Genomic DNA, 20671 nt, shown 5'->3' with positions numbered 1-20671 from the left:
GATTACAAAAAAAATAAAAAATCATTTTACTCACTTTATCCACTTGTTCGCGCAGCCTGACTTCTCTTCTGTCTTCTTCTTTGATGACCTGGGAGGAAAAGGACCTTTGGTGACGTCACTGCGCTCATCACATGGTCCATCACATGATCCATCGCCATGGTGATGGACCATGTGATGAGCGCAGTGACGTCACCAAAGGTAATTTTTCTCCCAGGTCATCAAAGAAGAAGACAGAAGAGAAGTCAGGCTGTGCGAACAAGTGGATGAGGTGAGTTAAATATATATTTTTTTTTTTTACTAGGCATTCTGTATTAAGAATGCTATTATTTTCCCTTATAACCATGTCATCATCTCCTAGCAACCATGCGTGAAAATCACACCACATCCGCACTTGCTTGCGGATGCTTGCGATTTTCACGCAGCCCCATTCTCTTCCATGGGGCCTGCGTTGCTTGAAAAATGTACAATATAGAGCATGCTTTGATTTATATGCAGCGCACAAGTGATGCCCCATAGAAATGAATGGGTCCGGATTCAGTGCGGGTGCAATGCGTTCACCTCACGCATTGCACCCGCACAGAAAACTCGTCCGTGTGAAAGAGGCCTCAAACATATTTTTTTATTTTTTTTTATGCTGTTATTTTGTAAAACTTAAGTAAATAAAAAAAGTATACATATTAGGTATTGCCACGTCCGTACGAACATGCTCTATAAAAACATCACATGACCTAATCCCTCAGGTCAACACCGTAAAAAAAAAAAAAAAGTGTAAAAAAGCCATTTTTTGTCACCTTACATCACAAAAAAGTGTAATAGCAAGCGATCAAAAAGTCATATGCACCCTAAATTAGTGCCAATCAAACTATCATCTCTTCCCGCAAAAACTGTACCCTACATAAGATATTATTGTGTAAAACTTAAATAAATAAATAAAAAAGTATACATATTAGGTATTGCCATGTCCATAACGACCAGCTCTATAAAAATACCACATGACCTAACCCCTCAGGTGAAAACCGTAATTAAAAAAAAATAAAAACTGTGTAAAAGAGGGCATTTTTTGTCCCCTTACATCACAAAAAGTGTAATAGCAAGCGATCAAAAAGTCATACGCACCCCAAAATAGTTCCAATCAAAACATCATCGCAAAAATAATACCCTACCTAAGATAATCGCCCAAAAACTGAAAAAACTATGGCTCTTTTCCCTTGGAGACACTAAAACATGATTTTTTTGTTTAAAAATGAAATCATTGTGTAAAACTTACATAAATAAAAGAAAGTTTACATATTAGGTATCGCCGCATCCATAATAACCTTCTCTATAACAATATCACATGACCTAACCACTTAGGTGAATACTGTAAAAAAAAAATTAAAGGTGTCAAAAAAGCCGTTTTTGTCAGCTTACATCACAAAAAGTGTAATAGTAAGTGATCAAAAAGTCATATGCTCCCTATAATAGTACCAAACAGTCATCTCATCACGAAAAAAAATAAAATAAAATACGGCTTTCAGAATGTGGAGACACTAAAAAAATCTTTTTTTTTTCCAAAAAAGCTTTGTTATGTAAAACTGAAACAAACAACCAAAGAAACTAGTCATATTTGGCATTGTTGTGTCTATAACAACCTGCTTTATAAAAATACCACATGATCTAACCTGTCAGATGAATGTTGTAAATAACAAAAAATTAAAATGGTGCCAAAACAGCTATTTCTTGTTACCTAGCCTCACAAAAAGTGTAATATAGAGCAACCAAAAATCATATGTACCCTAAAATAACCCAAAAAACTGCCAGCTTATCCCATAGTTTCCAAAATAGGGTCACTTTGTTGGAGTTTGCATCAGGGGGGCTTCAAATGGGACATGGTGTCAAAAAAATCAGTTCAGCAAAATCTGCCTTCCAAAAACCGTATGGCATTCCTTTCCTTCTGTGCAATGTCGTGTGCCCCTACAACAGTAGTTTACAACCACAAATGGGGTGTTTCTGTAAACTGCAGAATCAGGGCCATAAATATTGAGGTTTTTTTGGCGGTTAAACCATGCTTTGTAACTGGAAAAAATGGATTCATATGGAAAATCTGCCCAAAAAGTGAAATTCTGAAATTTCATCTCTATTTCCATTAATTCTTGTGAAACACCTAAAGGGTTAACAAAGTTTGTAAATTCAGTTTTGTATACCTTGAGGGGTGTAGTTTCTAAAATGTGGTCACTTTTTGGGAGTTTCTACTTTAGGGGTGCATCGGGGATGCTTCAAATGGAACATGGTGTCAAAAAACAGTCCAGCAAAATCTGCCTTCCAGAAAACATATGGCGTTCCTTTCCTTCTGCGCAATGCCGTGTGCCCGTACAGCAGTTTACGACCACATATGGGGTGTTTCTGTAAACTACAGAATCAGGGCCATAAATATTGAGTTTTGTTTGGCTGTTACCCCTTGCTTTGTAACTGGAAAAAATGGATTCAAATGGAAAATCTGCCCAAAAAGTGAAATTTTGAAATGTTATCTCTATTTTCCATTAATTCTTGTGGAACACCTAAAGGGTTAACAGAGTTTGTAAAATCAGTTCTGAATACCTTTAGGGGTGTAGTTTGTAAAATGGGGTCATTTTTGGGTGGTTTCTATTATGTAAGCCTCACAAAGTGACTTCAGACCTGAACTGGTCCTAAAAAAAGTGGGTATTAGATTTGCTTCTAAACTTCTAATCCTTCTAACGTCTCAAAAAAATAAAATGGCATTCACAAAATGATCCAAACATGATGTAGACATATGGGGAATGTAAAGTAATAACTATTTTTGGAGGTATCACTATCTTTTATAAATGCAGAGAAATTTAAATTAGCAAATTTGCTAATTTTTCATTTTTTTTTGTAAATTTGGAATTTTTTTATAAATAAAAATAAGTTTTTTTGACTCTCGTGAAGTACAATATGTGACGAGAAAACATTCTCAGAATGGCCTGGATAAGTAAAAGCGTTTTAAAGTTATCACCACATAAAGTGACACATGTCAGATTTGGAAAAAATTGCAATGACATTCCCTGGGGTATAGACGCTCCCCAGGAATATACAGGTGAAACTCGAAAAATGTGAATATCGTGCATAGTTCATTTATATCGGTAATGCAACTTAAAGGGTGAAACTAATATATGAGATAGACTCATTACATGCAAAGTGAGATATTTCAAGCCTTTATTTGTTATAATTTGGATGATTATGGCTTCAGCTTATGAAACCCCAAAGTCACAATTTTGAGGTCCCCTTTGCTCAGCTGATATGGATTAATTAGCTGACTAGAGTGTGACACTTTGAGCCTAGAATATTGAACCTTTTCACAAAATTCTAATTTTAAGCTGCATTAATGCAATTCCTTTTAATTTGCATTACTGAAATAAATGGACTTTTGCTCGATATTCTAATTTTTTCGAGTTTCACCTGTAGATGCTCCTCAGGACAATTCTCAATTTATTCGATTAGGATGGCAGAGAGGATGATCCTCAATATATTTGGTTGGAGTAACAAAAAATGTTTTGGTAGACCACTAAATATCTGCTCAATTTTTACTCTTTTGTTGTCATATGGTTGCATGCAGTGAATACGTCAGTGTACTGATATAGGTTGTATATGTGGTCAATACCACAGGTGAATCCTGTTAATCTGTTGTTAGTCAGTAGCCAGAATGCATCTCCATTAGTAAAATCACAATTAGTAAAAACTCATGCCAGTGAATGATTATTACCTGTGTCTATTCAAACAGTAGTTGGTAAGTCTAAACTGAGTATATCTGCTCAGTCGGGAACCGTCGCTACTACGTGGCGTCCCACGGAGCGGCCGGTACCTTCCTTACCGTTACCTTTTTCCTGTAGATGACTCCGACTGCTATATTACACCGTCCTGCTTGTGCTGGATACAACTTGCCGACTGTAATACCTTGAGTTGCCCTGAAGATGGAAGTTCAGCGTCCCACGTGTTCAGGTATGTCGGTTTCCGGCTGTTTGGTCAGGTCTTCCAGTATCGGAAGTGGCATAGAAATGTTTCCTCTTTTTGAATGTCTTTGTTACATATCCATGGAAATCTAAATTGGGTCCTGGGGTGTTAGGCTCAAAACCATACGCATTTCGGAGTGTTGACTCACTCCTTCATCAGTGGTATAGTAATTTCTCTTTTAATGACTCATAATCTGAGAATGGTAAGAAGTGTGAGTCTTTTTTAACCTAAGTAACTATAAAAAAAGAGTGATCTTAAATTAAAAAGTTTTTTTAAGTGAAACTAAGGAAACTGGAAAGTCAGCATTGAATGAATGTTTATATAGTGAACTGAAAGATTTGAAAAGAAATTCAGCTACAGAAAAAAACGTATTACTCACCGTTACCAGTGCTCGTAATATCCCTCATCGGACTACGTTTACCTGTTAGTATCGATGGCGTGCTGCTGCATGTGTTTTTTATTGCATTGAATTTTCTACTGCCAGATTTGTTTTACTAGTGAACAATTCCTTTTAGGATGCAAATTACAAAATACACACCTGCAAGCAGTAGGCTGCTGAACAACAGAACTATTCTTTACTCTGAATATTATATTTGTCATTTTAGCCACACTCTTCTGAAACCTTACTATTGTGATCATTATTGTGCATTTTTACATTTCTGCTGAACTATTGTGTCAGTGGATTTTTGGGCAATGCTGCAGTAAGTGTTCTCAGAAACCTAAGAAGGGACGTATAAAGAAGTAAATAAAAAACGTGGTACCCATATAATGTGGTACCCATATAAAATAGGTAAGAAGAAGAGGCTGGCACTTACCATAAAAACATAAATTGTACTTCCTAAAACAAAAGAATTATTCCAACATCAACCTAGGGACTGCAAGAACAATCTATGATGTTAGAATGCTATACTTAGGTTAAACCATTAGGAACCTTTATCCCCTATCCACAGGATCAGAGACGTACATAGAAGTCACTGGGCCTCAGTACACTGCTGGATATACTGTATACCTATACACACTGCATCTATTATACCTTGTACCTCACATATCAGTACACAGCCGTATATATTATATACCTGTACACACTGCATCTATTATACCTTGTACCTTACATATCAGTACACAGCTGCATATATTACATACCTGTACACGCTGCATCTATTATACCCTGTACCTTACATATCAGTACACTGCTGGATATACTGTATACCTGTACACGCTGCATCAATTATACCTTGTACCTTACATATCAGTACACTGCTGGATATACTGTATACCTGTACACACTGTATCTATTATACCTTGTACCTCACATACCAGTACACAGCTGCATATATTACATACCTATACACACTGCATCTATTATACCTTGTACCTCACATACCAGTACACAGCTGCATATATTACATACCTGTACACGCTGCATCTATTATACCTTGTACCTTACATATCAGTACACTGCTGGATATACTGTATACCTGTACACGCTGCATCTATTATACCTTGTACCTTACATATCAGTACACTGCTGGATATACTGTATACCTGCACACACTGTATCTATTATACCTTGTACCTCACATATCAGTACACAGCTGTATATATTACATACCTGTACACGCTGCATCTATTATACCTTGTACCTCACATATCAGTACACAGCTGCATATATTACATACCTGTACACGCTGCATCTATTATACCTTGTACCTCACATATCAGTACACAGCTGTATATATTACATACCTGTACACACTGCATCTATTATACCTTGTACCTTACATATCAGTACACAGCTGCATATATTACATACCTGTACACGCTGCATCTATTATACCCTGTACCTTACATATCAGTACACTGCTGGATATACTGTATACCTGTACACGCTGCATCTATTATACCTTGTACCTTACATATCAGTACACTGCTGGATATACTGTATACCTGTACACACTGTATCTATTATACCTTGTACCTCACATACCAGTACACAGCTGTATATATTACATACCTGTACACGCTGCATCTATTATACCTTGTACCTCACATATCAGTACACTGCTCTTACCACTCCATTCTAGTGGAGTGCCCATCCTGCAGTTCTCCATGCTGTGGGGGGCTGAAGGACCTGTGATGATGCTCTGTGCAGTTCCTTTTCTAGATGTACAGGACTTGTTATGAAATCATCACAGGTCTTTTAGCTTTCTCCACTGATGATAAGGATGCTATACTGGAGCTGAAGAGTAATGAGTGTAATTGGGGGGGGGGGCTTTGGTTCACTGCAGACCCTTTTTCCTCCACGGGCCTCTTAGCAGCTGCGTGATCTGCCTCTATCTCTATTGGAGGTATGCCACTGGGTCTCCTACACTAGGACCCTCACCAATCACTAAAACAGGGGTCCTGTTGTGGAACTATAATGGATGAATGGTTCAGCATGCAATCTGTTATTTCATTCAAAGTCTATGGGGTAATGGACACAGCCGCTCTGTTCTAGGGATCTGTTTGGGTCCAATAAGTGGGATCCCCTGTGATCATACATTAATCACCTATCACCTGTGGATAGTTGATAACGTTTCTTAGTGGGAAATGCACTTTAAAGACATTTATTTGAAAAATGAAAGTTGTCCCTGATAGTTGTGGTTCCTGCTGTATTGTGGCTGTGGCACATTAAAGATACTTCAGTTGGGAGAGCTTGTAAAGGGATTAACTCGATGAGAACTATTGGAGCACTTTTCCTCCCCCTTCCAAACTTTGAATCCTTGAACTGTGAAGTAACTGTTGACCACTATATTATTATGTTTTTCCATATTATGCCATGCATACTATGAACAGTGATGGCCAGTTCGCAGTGTTCGTCGACGAACACATGCGATCTGCCATCTTTATTCCCAAGCCCAACGATGCAGAGGTAATTCCTTACCTGTGCCTGCGCCGCGAGCCGCTCTGAAACACATGCGGTCACCGGGAGCAGGCAGTTCTGATAACAGCCCGATAAAGGCTGTTCTCGGAACTGCCTGCTCCCGGTGACCGCATGTGTTTCAGAGTGGCTCACGACGCAGGCACAGGTAAGGACTTACGTCTGCATCGCCGGACTTGGGAATAAAGATGGCAGATCGCATGTGTTCGTCGGCGAACACTGCGAACTGGCCATCACTAACTATGAATATGCCATGTTATGTTGTTTTGTGAAGAGTAACATTTAATAAAACTTTAATGCAGTCAATATAATTTAATGTGTTCTGTGCCTTTTTAGCCATAGTAACACATGTTAGCTGATGTCACACATGTGGACAAGTTTCGCCCTACAGTTTGTGTCTAAGGTTGGAGTAGTAATCCTGAGATTTGATGAGACTGCTACAGATGAGCTCCTATGCCATGGAAATGCTCATGACTACTGTCTCTTATGAAGTGAAAACTCACTCTAAAAAAAAGAGGCCACCCTGGCCATTCCAGGCTTTTTGTGGCCTAGATACTATAATGTTTGTAGGCCTGATCCAGATCCTGGATTTAGTTGGTGACCGAAGACTGTGACTTAGCCAGCCTGTGAAACCCTGCAATCACCCACTGTGAGTTCATAGTGAGATTACCAGGTGTGGTAATGCTTGAGTCTAACAATAGCTGCATCAGAGAACAAGCTAGTCCATAAGAGGCGGTTGGTCCAGGCACTGCACATTATATTGAGCTTGAGACTGTTTTGTCTGTGTTGGCAGTCACTTGTGTGCAAGCTCCATATAAAGACTGTTCCATTGCTGCTCATTATTCTGACCCTCACATCTGTGTGTGTAACTACTAAGCTCTGCGTCACAGTAATATGTGTAACTATCAAGTTTGTGCCATCTATGAGAGAACGTAACTGGGTGCACATTGTCTTAAATCTTTGCCAAGACTGTTGAGTCACTGTTCCATCCTCAAATGGAATTAAGTGTAATTGTCATAGGCCTCGCCCATACATTTCTAACCCCCCTTACATGATGATCCACACCTGTTGGTAGCTCTACACGCATACACATTTACCACATACCTATCAGTGCATATGGATGTCATAGAAGTGATGCCCTCTTGTGGGAACACCCTTCATTTCATTAGGCAGCAATTAGTATTGCAGCCACTTGGCCCCACCTAACCCGAATAACAAGGGTACGTCTACACAATGACATTTGTCATGCAACAATAAGTAATAATGTGCAAATTTTTTTTATAATGATAGTCTATGGTGAGCTTGGGAGAGCTTGTAAAGGGATTAACTCGATGAGAACTATTGGAGCACTTTTCCTCCCCCTTCCAAACTTTGAATCCTTGAACTGTGAAGTAACTGTTGACCACTATATTATTATGTTTTTCCATATTATGCCATGCATACTATGAACAGTGATGGCCAGTTCGCAGTGTTCGTCGACGAACACATGCGATCTGCCATCTTTATTCCCAAGCCCAACGATGCAGAGGTAATTCCTTACCTGTGCCTGCGCCGCGAGCCGCTCTGAAACACATGCGGTCACCGGGAGCAGGCAGTTCTGATAACAGCCCGATAAAGGCTGTTCTCGGAACTGCCTGCTCCCGGTGACCGCATGTGTTTCAGAGTGGCTCACGACGCAGGCACAGGTAAGGACTTACGTCTGCATCGCCGGACTTGGGAATAAAGATGGCAGATCGCATGTGTTCGTCGGCGAACACTGCGAACTGGCCATCACTAACTATGAATATGCCATGTTATGTTGTTTTGTGAAGAGTAACATTTAATAAAACTTTAATGCAGTCAATATAATTTAATGTGTTCTGTGCCTTTTTAGCCATAGTAACACATGTTAGCTGATGTCACACATGTGGACAAGTTTCGCCCTACAGTTTGTGTCTAAGGTTGGAGTAGTAATCCTGAGATTTGATGAGACTGCTACAGATGAGCTCCTATGCCATGGAAATGCTCATGACTACTGTCTCTTATGAAGTGAAAACTCACTCTAAAAAAAAGAGGCCACCCTGGCCATTCCAGGCTTTTTGTGGCCTAGATACTATAATGTTTGTAGGCCTGATCCAGATCCTGGATTTAGTTGGTGACCGAAGACTGTGACTTAGCCAGCCTGTGAAACCCTGCAATCACCCACTGTGAGTTCATAGTGAGATTACCAGGTGTGGTAATGCTTGAGTCTAACAATAGCTGCATCAGAGAACAAGCTAGTCCATAAGAGGCGGTTGGTCCAGGCACTGCACATTATATTGAGCTTGAGACTGTTTTGTCTGTGTTGGCAGTCACTTGTGTGCAAGCTCCATATAAAGACTGTTCCATTGCTGCTCATTATTCTGACCCTCACATCTGTGTGTGTAACTACTAAGCTCTGCGTCACAGTAATATGTGTAACTATCAAGTTTGTGCCATCTATGAGAGAACGTAACTGGGTGCACATTGTCTTAAATCTTTGCCAAGACTGTTGAGTCACTGTTCCATCCTCAAATGGAATTAAGTGTAATTGTCATAGGCCTCGCCCATACATTTCTAACCCCCCTTACATGATGATCCACACCTGTTGGTAGCTCTACACGCATACACATTTACCACATACCTATCAGTGCATATGGATGTCATAGAAGTGATGCCCTCTTGTGGGAACACCCTTCATTTCATTAGGCAGCAATTAGTATTGCAGCCACTTGGCCCCACCTAACCCGAATAACAAGGGTACGTCTACACAATGACATTTGTCATGCAACAATAAGTAATAATGTGCAAATTTTATTTATAATGATAGTCTATGGTGTCACACTGCGACATGTAACATGCTGCGACTACTACACAACACTCTCACAAAAATCCAACTTGGATGGATCTTTGCGCGACTGTCGTGTCACAGACACAGCATGTCGCAGTGCAACACAATAGACTGTCATTATAAAAATGTCACGCGGCATTCGTTGATCCAGGGAGTTATTCTGATTGCCTGATTGGAGTCGGGAAGGAATTTTTTACTCCCCTAAAGTGGGGAAAATTGGCTTCTACCTCACAGTTTTTTTTTGCCTTCCTCTGGATCAACTTGCAGGATGACAGGCCGAACTGGATGGACATACAGTGGGATGCGAAAGTTTGGGCAACCTTGTTAATCGTCATGATTTTCCTGTATAAATCATTGGTTGTTACGATAAAAAATGTCAGTTAAATATATCATATAGGAGACACACACAGTGATATTTGAGAAGTGAAATTAAGTTTATTGGACTTACAGAAAGTGTGCTATAATTGTTTAAACAAAATTACGCAGGTGCATAAATTTGGGCACTGTTGTCATTTTACTAATTCCAAAACCTTTAGAACTAATTATTGGAACTCAAATTGGCTTGGTAAGCACGGTGACCCCTGACCTACATACACAGGTGAATCCAATTATGAGAAATAGTATTTAAGGGGGTCAATTGTAAGTTTCCTTCCTCTTTTAATTTTCTCTGAAGAGTAGCAACATGGGGATCTCAAAACAACTCTCAAATGACCTGAAGACAAAGATTGTTCACCATCATGGTTTAGGGGAAGGATACAGAAAGCTGTCTCAGAGATTTCAGCTGTCTGTTTCCACGGTTAGGAACATATTGTGGAAATGGAAGACCACAGACTCAGTTCAAGTTAAGGCTCGAAGTGGCAGACCAAGAAAAATCTCGAATAGACAGAAGCGACGAATGGTGAGAACAGTCAGAGTCAACCCACAGACCAGCACCAAAGACCTACAACATCATCTTGCTGCAGCTGGAGTCACTGTGCATCGTTCAACCATTCGGCGCACTTTACATAAGGAGATGCTGTATGCGAGAGTGATGCAGAGGAAGCCTTTTCTCCGCCCACAGCACAAAAAGTGCTGCTTGAGGTGGGCTAAAGCACATTTGGACAAGCTAGCTTCATTTTGGAATAAGGTGCTGTGAACTGATGAAACTAAAATTGAGTTATTTGGCCATAACAAGGGGCGTTATGCATGGAGGAAAAAGAACACAGCATTCCAAGAAAACCACCTGCTACCTACAGTAAAATATGGTGGTGGTTCCATCATGCTGTGGGGCTGTGTTGCCAGTGCAGGAACTGGGGATCTTGTCAAAGTTAAAGGACGCATGGATTCCACTCAATATCAGCAAATTCTGGAGACCAATGTCCAGGAATCAGTGACAAAGCTGAAGCTGTGCCGGGGCTGGATCTTTCAACAAGACAACGACCCTAAACACTACTCTAAATCCACTAAGGCATTTCTGCAGAGGAACAAGTGCAACGTTCTGGAATGGTCATCTCAGTCCCCAGACCTGAATATAATTGAAAATCTGTGGTGTGACTTAAAGAGAGCTGTCCATGCTCGGAAGCCATCAAACCTGTATGAACTAAAGATGTTTTGTAAAGAGGAATGGTCCAAAATACCTTCAACCAGAATCCAGACTCTCATTGGAACCTACAGGAAGCGTTTAGAGGCTGCAATTTCTGCTAAAGGAGGATCTACTAAATATTGATTTCATTTCTTTTTTGTGGTGCCCAAATTTATGCACCTGCCTAATTTTGTTTAAACAATTATAGCACACTTTCTGTAAATCCAATAAACTTCATTTCACTTCTCAAATATCACTGTGTGTGTCTCCTATATGATATATTTAACTGACATTTTTTATCGTAACAACCAACGATTTATACAGGAAAATCATGACGATTAATAAGGTTGCCCAAACTTTCGCATCCCACTGTATGTCTTTTTTCGGCCTTATGTACTATGTTATGTACTATGTATTACTGCTAGAGTTGAGCGAACACCTGGATGTTCGGGTTCGAGAAGTTCGGCCGAACTTCCTGGAAATGTTCGGGTTCGGGATCCGAACCCGACCCGAACTTCGTCCCGAACCCGAACCCCATTGAAGTCAATGGGGACCCGAACTTTTCGGCACTAAAAAGGCTGTAAAACAGCCCAAGAAAGGGCTAGAGGGCTGCAAAAGGCAGCAACATGTAGGTAAATCCCCTGCAAACAAATGTGGATAGGGAAATGAATAAAAATAAAAATAAAATAAATAAAAATTTACCAATATCAATTGGAGAGAGGTCCCATAGCAGAGAATCATGCTTCATGTCACCCACCACTGTAACAGTCCATTGTCATATATTTAGGCCCAGACACCCAGGCAGAGGAGAGAGGTCCCGTAACAGAGAATCTGGCTTCATGTCAGCAGAGAATCAGTCTTCATGTCATAGCAGAGAATCATGCTTCACGTCACCCAACACTGGAACAGTCCATTGTCAGATATTTAGGCCCAGGCAGTGGCACCCAGGCAGAGGAGAGATGTCCCGTAACAGAGAATCTGGCTTCATGTCAGCAGAGAATCAGTCTTCATATCATAGGAGAGAATCATGCTTCACGTTACCCAACACTGGAACAGTCCATTGTCAGATATTTAGGCCCAGGCACCCAGGCAGAGGAGAGAGGTCCCGTAACAGAGAATCTGGCTTCATGTCAGCAGAGAATCAGTCTTCATATCATAGCAGAGAATCATGCTTCACGTCACCCAACACTGGAACAGTCCATTGTCAGATATTTAGGCCCAGGCACCCAGGTAGAGGAGAGAGGTCCCGTAACAGAGAATCTGGCTTCATGTCAGCAGAGAATCAGTCTTCATATCATAGGAGAGAATCATGCTTCACGTCACCCAACACTGGAACAGTCCATTGTCAGATATTAAGGCCCAGGCACCCAGGCAGAGGAGAGAGGTCCCGTAACAGAGAATCTGGCTTCATGTCAGCAGAGAATCAGTCTTCATATCATAGCAGAGAATCATGCTTCACGTCACCCAACACTGGAACAGTCCATTGTCAGATATTTAGGCCCAGGCAGTGGCACCCAGGCAGAGGAGAGAGGTCCCGTAACAGAGAATCTGGCTTCCTGTCAGCAGAGAATCAGTCTTCATGTCATAGCAGAGAATCATGCTTCACGTCACCCAACAATGGAACAGTCCATTGTCAGATATTTAGGCCCAGGCACCCAGGCAGAGGAGAGAGGTCCCGTAACAGAGAATCTGGCTTCATGTCAGCAGAGAATCAGTCTTCATATCATAACAGAGAATCATGCTTCACGTCACCCAACACTGGAACAGTCCATTGTCAGATATTTAGGCCCAGGCAGTGGCACCCAGGCAGAGGAGAGAGGTCCCGTAACAGAGAATCTGGCTTCATGTCAGCAGAGAATCAGTCTTCATGTCATAGCAGAGAATCATGCTTCACGTCACCCAACACTGGAACAGTCCATTGTCAGATATTTAGGCCCAGGCACCCAGGCAGAGGAGAGAGGTCCCGTAACAGAGAATCTGGCTTCCTGTCAGCAGAGAATCAGTCTTCATGTCATAGCAGAGAATCATGCTTCACGTCACCCAACACTGGAACAGTCCATTGTCAGATATTTAGGCCCAGGCACCCAGGCAGAGGAGAGAGGTCCCGTAACAGAGAATCTGGCTTCATGTCAGCAGAGAATCAGTCTTCATATCATAACAGAGAATCATGCTTCACGTCACCCAACACTGGAACAGTCCATTGTCAGATATTTAGGCCCAGGCAGTGGCACCCAGGCAGAGGAGAGAGGTCCCGTAACAGAGAATCTGGCTTCATGTCAGCAGAGAATCAGTCTTCATGTCATAGCAGAGAATCATGCTTCACGTCACCCAACACTGGAACAGTCCATTGTCAGATATTTAGGCCCAGGCACCCAGGCAGAGGAGAGAGGTCCCGTAACAGAGAATCTGGCTTCATGTCAGCAGAGAATCAGTCTTCATGACATAGCAGAGAATCATGCTTCACGTCACCCAACACTGGAACAGTCCATTGTCAGATATTTAGGCCCAGGCAGTGGCACCCAGGCAGAGGAGAGAGGTCCCGTAACAGAGAATCTGGCTTCATGTCAGCAGAGAATCAGTCTTCATGTCATAGCAGAGAATCATGCTTCACGTCACCCAACACTGGAACAGTCCATTGTCAGATATTTAGGCCCAGGCAGTGGCACCCAGGCAGAGGAGAGAGGTCCCGTAACAGAGAATCTGGCTTCATGTCAGCAGAGAATCAGTCTTCATGTCATAGCAGAGAATCATGCTTCACGTCACCCAACACTGGAACAGTCCATTGTCAGATATTTAGGCCCAGGCACCCAGGCAGAGGAGAGAGGTCCCGTAACAGAGAATCTGGCTTCATGTCAGCAGAGAATCAGTCTTCATGTCACAGCAGAGAATCAGGCTTCACGTCACCCACCACTGTAACAGTCCATTGTCATAAATTTAGGCCCCGGCACCCAGGCAGAGGAGAGAGGTCCCGTAACAGAGAATCTGGCTTCATGTCAGCAGAGAATCAGTCTTCATATCATAGCAGAGAATCATGCTTCACGTCACCCACCACTGTAACAGTCCATTGTCATAAATTTAGGCCCCGGCACCCAGGCAGAGGAGAGAGGTCCCGTAACAGAGAATCTGGCTTCATGTCAGCAGAGAATCAGTCTTCATATCATAGCAGAGAATCATGCTTCACGTCACCCACCACTGTAACAGTCCATTGTCATATATTTAGGCCCAGGCACCCAGGCAGAGGAGAGAGGTCCCGTAACAGAGAATCTGGCTTCATGTCACCAGAGAATCTGGCTTCATGTCATAGCATAGAATCAGGCTTCACGTCACCCACCACTGTAACAGTCCATTGTCATAAATTTAGGCCCCCACCCAGGCAGAGGAGAGAGGTCCCGTAACAGAGAATCTGGCTTCATGTCACCAGAGAACCAGTCTTCATGTCATAGCATAGAATCAGGCTTCACGTCACCCACCACTGTAACAGTCCATTGTCATAAATTTAGGCCCCGGCACCCAGGCAGAGGAGAGAGGTCCCGTAACAGAGAATTTGGCTTCATGTCAGCAGAGAATCAGTCTTCATATCATAGCAGAGAATCATGCTTCACGTCACCCACCACTGGATCAGTCCATTGTCATAAATTTAGGCCCCGGCACCCAGACAGAGGAGAGGTTCATTCAACTTTGGGTAGCCCCGCAATATAATGGTAAAATGAAAATAAAAATAGGATTGAATGAGGAAGTGCCCTGGAGTACAATAATATATGGTTAAGGGGAGGTAGTTAATGTCTAATCTGCACAAGGGATGGACAGGTCCTGTGGGATCCATGCCTGGTTCATTTTTATGAACATCAGCTTGTCCACATTGACTGTAGACAGGCGGCTGCGTTTGTCTGTAATGACGCCCCCTGCCGTGCTGAATACACGTTCAGACAAAACGCTGGCCGCCGGGCAGGCCAGCACCTCCAAGGCATAAAATGCTAGCTCTGGCCACGTGGACAATTTAGAGACCCAGAAGTTGAATGGGGCCGAACCATCAGTCAGTACGTGGAGGGGTGTGCACACGTACTGTTCCACCATGTTAGTGAAATGTTGCCTCCTGCTAACACGTTGCGTATCAGGTGGTGGTGCAGTTAGCTGTGGCGTGTTGACAAAACTTTTCCACATCTCTGCCATGCTAACCCTGCCCTCAGAGGAGCTGGCCGTGACACAGCTGCCTTGGCGACCTCTTGCTCCTCCTCTGCCTTGGCCTTGGGCTTCCATTTGTTCCCCTGTGACATTTGGGAATGCTCTCAGTAGCGCGTCTACCAACGTGCGCTTGTACTCGCGCATCTTCCTATCACGCTCCAGTGCAGGAAGTAAGGTGGGCACATTGTCTTTGTACCGTGGATCCAGCAGGGTGGAAACCCAGTAGTCTGCACACGTTAAAATGTGGGCAACTCTGCTGTCGTTGCGCAGGCACTGCAGCATGTAGTCGCTCATGTGTGCCAGGCTGCCCAGAGGTAAGGACAAGCTGTCCTCTGTGGTAGGCGTATCGTCATCGTCCTGCGTTTCCCCCCAGCCACGCACCAGTGATGGGCCCGAGCTGCGTTGGGTGCCACCCCTCTGTGACCATGCTTCATCCTCATCCTCCTCCACCTCCTCCTCATCCTTGTCCTCCTCGTCCTCCAGTAGTGGGCCCTGGCTGGCCACATTTGTACCTGGCCTCTGCTGTTGCAAAAAACCTCCCTCTGAGTCACTTCGAAGAGACTGGCCTGAAAGTGCTAAAAAATTACCCCTCTTCCTCCTCCTCCTGGGCCACCTCCTCTTCCATCATCGCCCTAAGTGTTTTCTCAAGGAGACATAGAAGTGGTATTGTAACGCTGATAACGGCGTCATCGCCACTGGCCATGTTGGTGGAGTACTCGAAACAGCGCAACAGGGCACACAGATCTCGCATGGAGGCCCAGTCATTGGTGGTGAAGTGGTGCTGTTCCGCAGTGCGACTGACCCGTGCGTGCTGCAGCTGAAACTCCACTATGGCCTGCTGCTGCTCGCACAGTCTGTCCAGCATGTGCAAGGTGGAGTTCCACCTGGTGGGCACGTCGCATATGAGGCGGTGAGCGGGAAGGCCGAAGTTACGCTGTAGCGCAGACAGGCGAGCAGCGGCAGGATGTGAACGCCGGAAGTGCGAACAGACGGCCCGCACTTTATGCAGCAGTTCTGACATGTCGGGGTAGTTGTGAATGAACTTCTGCACCACCAAATTCAGCACATGCGCCAAGCAAGGGATGTGCGTCAAACCGGCTAGTCCCAGAGCTGCAATGAGATTTCGCCCATTATCGCACACCACCAGGCCGGGCTTGAGGCTCACCGGCAGCAACCACTCATCGGTCTGTTGTTCTATACCCCGCCACAACTCCTGTGCGGTGTGGGGCCTGTCCCCCAAACATATGAGTTTCATATGGCCTGCTGACGTTTACCCCGGGCTGTGCTGAAGTTGGTGGTAAAGGTGTGTGGCTGACTGGATGAGCAGGTGTAAGAAGAGGAGGAGGAAGCCGAGTAGGAGGAGAAGGCAACAGGAGGCAAAGAATGTTGCCCTGCGATCCTTGGCGGCGGAAGGACGTGCGCCAAACAGCTCTCCGCCTGGGGCCCAGCCGCCACTACATTTACCCAGTGTGCAGTTAGGGAGATATAGCGTCCCTGGCCGTGCTTACTGGTCCACGTATCTGTGGTTAGGTGGACCTTGCCACAGATGGCGTTGCGCAGTGCACACTTGATTTTATCGGATACTTGGTTGTGCAGGGAAGGCACGGCTCTCTTGGAGAAGTAGTGCCGGCTGGGAACAACATACTGTGGGACAGCAAGCGACATGAGCTGTTTGAAGCTGTCTGTGTCCACCAGCCTAAATGACAGCATTTCATAGGCCAGTAGTTTAGAAATGCTGGCATTCAGGGCCAGGGATCGAGGGTGGCTAGGTGGGAATTTACGCTTTCTCTCAAATGTTTGTGAGATGGAGAGCTGAACGCTGCCGTGTGACATGGTTGAGATGCTTGGTGATGGAGGTGGTGGTGTTGGTGGTACATCCCCTGTTTGCTGGGCGGCAGGTGCCAACGTTCCTCCAGAGGCGGAGGAAGAGGCCGAGGCGACAACAGCAGAAGAGGCCGAGGCGGCAGCAGCAGAAGAGGTAGCAGGGGGAGCCTGAGTGACTTCCTTGTTTTTAAGGTGTTTACTCCACTGCAGTTCATGCTTTGTATGCAGGTGCCTGGTCATGCAGGTTGTGCTAAGGTTCAGAACGTTAATGCCTCGCTTCAGGCTCTGATGGCACAGCGTGCAAACCACTCGGGTCTTGTCGTCAGCACATTGTTTGAAGAAGTGCCATGCCAGGGAATTCCTTGAAGCTGCCTTTGGGGTGCTCTGTCCCAGATGGCGGCGGTCAGTAGCAGGCGGAGTCTCTTGGCGGCGGGTGTTCTGCTTTTGCCCACTGCTCCCTCTTTTGCTACGCTGTTGGCTCGGTCTCACCACTGCCTCTTCCTCCGAACTGTGAAAGTCAGTGGCATGACCTTCATTCCATGTGGGGTCTAGGACCTCATCGTCCCCTGCATCGTCTTCCACCCTGTCTTGATCCCTGACCTCCTGTTCAGTCTGCACACTGCAGAAAGACGCAGCAGTTGGCACCTGTGTTTTGTCATCATCAGAGACGTGCTGAGGTGGTATTCCCATGTCCTCATCATCAGGAAACATAAGTGGTTGTGCGTCAGTGCATTCTATGTCTTCCACCACTGGGGAAGGTCTAGGTGGATGCCCTTGGGAAACCCTGCCAGCAGAGTCTTCAAACAGCATAAGAGACTGCTGCATAACTTGAGGCTCAGACAGTTTCCCTGATATGCATGGGGGTGATGTGACAGACTGATGGGGTTGGTTTTCAGGCGCCATCTGTGCGCTTTCTGCAGAAGACTGGGTGGGAGATAATGTGAACGTGCTGGATCCACTGTCGGCCACCCAATTGACTAATGCCTGTACCTGCTCAGGCCTTACCATCCTTAGAACGGCATTGGGCCCCACCAAATATCGCTGTAAATTCTGGCGGCTACTGGGACCTGAGGTAGTTGGTACACTAGGACGTGTGGATGTGGCAGAACGGCCACGTCCTCTCTCAGCACCAGAGGGCCCACTAACACCACCACGACAATGTCCGCGTCCGCGTCCTTCACTAGATGTTTTCCTCATTGTTATCGTTCACCACAACAACAAAAATATTATTTGGCCCAATGTATTGAATTCAAATTCAGGCCTTTTTTTACAGACACCTAACACTATCTGGCTATCTATTTAGGTACCGTTTTACACTAATACAGGCACAGCAGTAACCACAGATTTAGCTGACTATGAATTTGAGGCCTAGTATTTAGGCGCTGGGTGACAGATATACGTTTACGGACAGAATTAGACTGGGATATGCACAGTAGCGTGTGTGTCAAGTTATTGAGAATGACCCTATAGGCACCTTGATTCTAATATACCCTTTTAGGGATAAATTTAAAGTAGGCCTGATACAGCAGAAACCACTAATTTAGAGAATTGCTAAATTGGGAATTGTATTTCAACCCAGAACAAAAACTGTGCTTTGACGGACACTAAATAACTTGCCCAGCCACAGCAATAACCACAGATTTAGCTGACTTCAAATTTGAGGCCTATTATTTAGGCGCTGGGTGACAGGTATACATTTACGGACAGAATTAGACTGGGATATGCACAGTAGCGTGTGAATGAAGTTATTGAGGGTTAAATGCACTTGGTGACAGCTTGCCCCTGATGTAGTATATGGCCAAAAAATAACCACACTATTGATGGTTAAATGCACTTGGTGTGACAGATTGACCCTGATGTAGGATATAGCCAAAAAACAACCACACTATTGAGGGTTAAATGCACTTGGTGACAGGCTCAGCTTGCCCCTGATGTAGTATATGGCCAAAAAATAACCACACTATTGATGGTTAAATGCACTTGGTGTGACAGCTTGACCGATGTAGGATATAGCCAAAAAACAACCACACTATTGAGGGTTAAATGCACTTGGTGACAGCTTGACCCCGATGTAGGATATAGCCAAAAAATAACCACACTATTGAGGGTTAAATGTACTTGGTGGCAGCTTGTGCTGGCGCACCACAAGGCACAAGATGGTCGCCGATCACCCCAGAAAAAAAGTGAATGAAAAACGCTCTGGGCAGCCTAAAAACAGTGAGCAATTGAATATCAGCAGTTCAATGATCCACAGCTGCAGATCGATCAATGAATGAAATCTTTTGGAGGAGTTAATCACTGCCTAATCTCGCCCTAACGTCGCAGCTGCAACCTCTCCCTATACTGATCAGAGCAGAGTGACTCCAGCTTAAATAGAGGCTGGGTCACATGCTGCACTGGCCAATCACAGCCATGCCAATAGTAGGCATGGCTGTGATGGCCTCTTGGGGCAAGTAGTATGACGCTTGTTGATTGGCTGCTTTGCAGCCTTTCAAAAAGCGCCAAGAAAGCGACGAACACCGAACCCGAACCCGGACTTTTACGAAAATGTTCGGGTCCGTGTCACGGACACCCCAAAATTCGGTACGAACCCAAACTATACAGTTCAGGTTCGCTCATCCCTAATTAGTGCCACTTATTGTCGCACGCCAAATGTCGCAGTGTAGATGTACCCGTACCTTAACAGTTGATTGCCAGTAGGTCCTCATACCGAGAAGTAGTTGTTGACATGCAACAGCCCTTTTAGCAATCCTGTTACAGTAATCTGATTATTACCATAGATACAGAACATTTTTCTCTTTTTGTTTTTGGATTGATATCATTAATTATATAACGATCATATATTATTTATTCAATTAGCTCATTCATTATAGCAATGCAAATTCTTGAGATTAATTCAAATCAATTAAAGGATCTCATTTTATGTGTGTAACTATTATCTTAGTGTCCAAACGTTTAAGTACATTATTGTCATTACTCTGCTACAGAACTGTCACAACAGATTGTCTTTCCTAAATTAAAATTCAATTTTATGTATTCATTATTGTTTTTTGCTTATTTAACATTCATACTTAAAGAAGTCTGCATAGCAGTCAGTGTCTGTCTGTTTCAGAAACATGGGTATACCTTATTCCCCAGTGAAGTCTCTATAATTCATGTAACATCTTGTGCTTTGCAGCTACCATTCATCAATAAGCCATGAGTAACTACCAATTAGGTTCTCAGTGTTTTAGCCAGCCATGCTCACTGTTTGAATTCCGTTGCCTTGGGAATTTATCAAAGACGCATATTTCTGTTTGAAAGTATAACCAGAAATGAGTTTGCACTGCATTTTAAATAATGTTCATCT

The sequence above is a fragment of the Bufo gargarizans genome, chromosome 4 (assembly GCF_014858855.1).
Source record: "Bufo gargarizans isolate SCDJY-AF-19 chromosome 4, ASM1485885v1, whole genome shotgun sequence".
NCBI lineage: Eukaryota > Metazoa > Chordata > Amphibia > Anura > Bufonidae > Bufo > Bufo gargarizans.
The sequence above is the reverse complement of the archived record's forward strand: the minus strand, read 5'-3'. Positions refer to the sequence as shown.